A 3,691-nucleotide genomic window follows, 5' to 3' on the forward strand; every position below is an offset into this window, starting at 1 on the left:
TCTGACTTACTTCTCTCTTGGGAACAAGAGAGAAGCTGATTTCATGAATGTAAGTGCATTATCTCAGTTATCGGTCATTTTGAAGGTGAACCTCTGATCAATCTGTGACGTTTTTGACAAATATGAGAAGTATGAACCCGTGAAGAGATCTAATCATTGTGATGTCTCTTCCATGTCTTGATCCATCCGTCCAGGAAGGCAGCAACTTCAAAAGGTTGCGCCAAAAGCCCTTCTCCCGTCAACGTCCACCAGCACCGACTGGAGGGATCCTGAGACGCTCCCAGGCCAATGATGGGATAAAATCCTTCCACTTGGTCCTGGCTCGACCCACTTGGTCTCCTCCCAGCTGGCTCTGCCTGAAACACCTCCAAAGGGAGTTGTCCAGGGGGCATCCTCATGAGATGCCTGAACCACCTCAAGTGGCCCAACGCAGAGAAGCAGTGGCTCAACTCCTTGTCTCTGAGAACTTCTCACCCTATCTCTAAGGGAGAAGCCTGCCACCCATCAGAGAAAACTTAGTTCAGCCTTGTATCCGGGATCTCATTCTTTATGACCATAAGTGAGGGTCGGGATGAAGATTGATCGAAAAATACAGAGCTTTGCCTTTTTGCTCAGCTCTCTTTTACACACAACATTGCAGGAGAGTGTTTGCAATACTGCCCCGCTGTGCTGATTCGCCGACCAATCCATGTCTTGATCATTTCCCTTAAAAGTCTCACTGAAACTTTGTGAGAACAATATCCATAGCCAGCCAATAGCCATATATAAGCAACATGAGAACACTTCAGAATGTAATTTAAAGATTAATCACCTTTAGTGGTTAGAATTAACCATAAAAACACTGAATACTGAAAGGTTTAACATTCATATTTAGGTAAACATTAGAACAGATTTTTCAGTTTTTCAGTTTTTTCAATGCAAATCTGCATTTGTTCTTGCAGCAGACATTTTTAAAATATCAAAACAATATACAAAAAATGGAAATACAGTCACCATCTTGTCACCTCCTTGCTGTTAAGAAATCAGGCATGTTTTTTATTTTTTCAATCAAAAAGATTTCTATGGTAACCATGGACAAAACCGAATAAAAGCATCCCAAGAATTAAACACAAATGTGCAAATAAACATCAAAACCAAATAAACAATGACTTGCGCTGCTGATGTATATTAAACATTCATACAACAACAACAATCAATGAACTGGGAACATACAGTATAACCAGCAGCTTGCATACCACAAAACCTGAACTCAACTTGGTGTGGAAAATTCTTGAGTCATGAGCGAGTTGAGCGAGTTGGTAATGCTCTGACTTGGAATTTCAGAGGTCATGGGATGGAGATAATTCAGAAACTCCACCTGGCAAGGTACTTAACTATGCACATGTCGAAGGAGGGCAGTTACACTGGGTAACCTCAGCCTCCTCGCTTCACTATTGGATACCCCGTGCTCCGCTCTGAAGAGAAAGAAACATGTGCTCGCCACCCAGCAGGGGCAGTCCCTCCTTATAAAAGAGAGCATCTGCCAGAGCCTTGCCCTCCTTTAGCTTCATACCGGAGTATGGACAACATCTGAGGTGCTTAGAGTGCTTGGAGCCTTTGCGGTTTCAGATGATTGTGAGGCTGTGAAAGCGCATCAAGCTTCAGCAGAGTTTTCAGCTGAGGAATAGAGGGTCTATGACGTCACCCCCAGCACCAGAGCCTTTCACCGACAACCTGTTGGTGGGTGACAACCTTCTTCGATGACCTGTCCACTGCTGGAGGCGGGAGGCCATGTCACCGCTAACTTTGGGCACGCGTAGTAAAATCCAGTTCTTAGCCACCCCCAAAAGCTTCAACAAAACATCAGCTTGGTTGTGGGATGGGCCGTCCCAGTTTATAGCGCTCGTAAACAATCTAGCGCTTCTCATGTGTGCCCAGGACAGGCCCACCACCCTGGCAGGTCAGGAACTGTTGGACCTGAATACAGAGGTCTTCTTCATGGAACCCAACTCACCAGTTGTACGAGTACGAGCAGTACGAGCGGTATCGGAGAACCCACAGCTAGCGGCAACTCTGACTCTTGGCCAGAGTACTCCATAATCTCTTCCAGAGGCGGCAAAGTGACCGATAGTAGAGGCCTCTGTGAACACAAACCTTCATCTACCAGCAAGCTGTTACTAAGCTTCAATGCTTCGAGGTCTGGTGGCGGAGGCATAGCCACCTCCATCTTGCTAGCGCCAAGCTAGGGACAGGATAGCTGGCTAGTCTCCTCCTGCGATGGCTCCTGGATGCATTGCCTCCCTTTGTATATAAAGATTAATACAGATCTTGCCTTTTGTGATTTGAAGAATGACTCTTGTTGAATGGACGGTAGAGTTGGAACTTGAGCTGGGACTTGAAGGCAGTAGCAAAGTTTCATATTTAAAATATTTTTCATTTATTTGGGCTTGAACTAAGATTTGCTTGGTGCCGGCTCTGGCATTAGAGGTGACCTTTTCAAGGTGCGGCAACACTGGCAATTACAATATTGGAACACTAGATCGCAGCAAACGCACAGGCGCTAATAATTCGATTTACACTCGGTGAATGTCATTACGAGCGCTAGATGGTGCACTTTCATCGATGTTCGGGATTCTTTTCCTTTTTTTAAATCTAACGCTGGAGACTATCGCTGAATGTAATAGTTAAGTGCTTTAAAATAAAGTTCAACGAGTTAACAATCAGAATTTCCAGCAAACGTCATTCCCTTTACCAGCACTGTTAAACCAACTGTTAACATTCCTTCAGCACTTATAAAGCCATAGGAGATCACTATTGTTCAATTGGTTCCATGAATTATATATTTTCACCTTAAATTTAATTTAGATAAATTCAATTCAACTTTGAATTCTTTAGTTAACAGGTAGACGACCACAGACTCCAATGATACTCCTATGACACATACTGTTTTTATCAGTTCATGCTTGTTCATGACTTTTTTTTTTTTTAAACTGTGCAGTAAACTAGACAACACTGGTCAGAATAAAATCCCTGATATTGAGCATCTGTTAAAACTTTCCTGTATGGACTCCTGCTCGAGGCTCATCCCGATTAAAATAGTAACAACAAAATTGAGTATCAAAACAAACATTTACTTGGAGCATAAGAATGGCTTCTTTTGTTGCACTTTAAATGTCAGTAATCTGTTTCAAGTTTAATCAACAGATATACATGTTTTAGGACAAAAAAAATAGCCAACAAATACCTGTCAGACTTTTTTATGCAGTGTACTATTTTTCAGTTAAACCCACAGTTATTTATCAGGTCATTTATGGGAGCTTTCGTAACACACAACCCTGACGATGCAGGGAGTTCTGGTCCAGGGGCCCTCATCAATACCGGAGGCCAGCAGGGGCCCCAACACCAGCAGAGATCTTAAACTTGAGTGGAACCAGACTCAGGGTTTTGTTGGAAGAAGTTGAAGTGGAGTGGAGAGGGGTGGGATTTAGGGGAGGGGTGAAAAGTGGCAAGCATTGCACTCAGAACCCCAAAACAGACAGGGCCCAGATGGAAAACATTAGATCTCCATTCCCGGACAAAGATGGACGGATTGTTAGACGTGCGGGTGTGCATGCGTGTACTTATTTGGGAAATAGCTACAAGCTTTTTAGTGAACTACAAGCAGCAATTACACACACACACACACACACACACACACACACACACACACACA

Source organism: Synchiropus splendidus, chromosome 1 (genome assembly GCF_027744825.2).
Source record: "Synchiropus splendidus isolate RoL2022-P1 chromosome 1, RoL_Sspl_1.0, whole genome shotgun sequence".
Taxonomy (NCBI): domain Eukaryota; kingdom Metazoa; phylum Chordata; class Actinopteri; order Syngnathiformes; family Callionymidae; genus Synchiropus; species Synchiropus splendidus.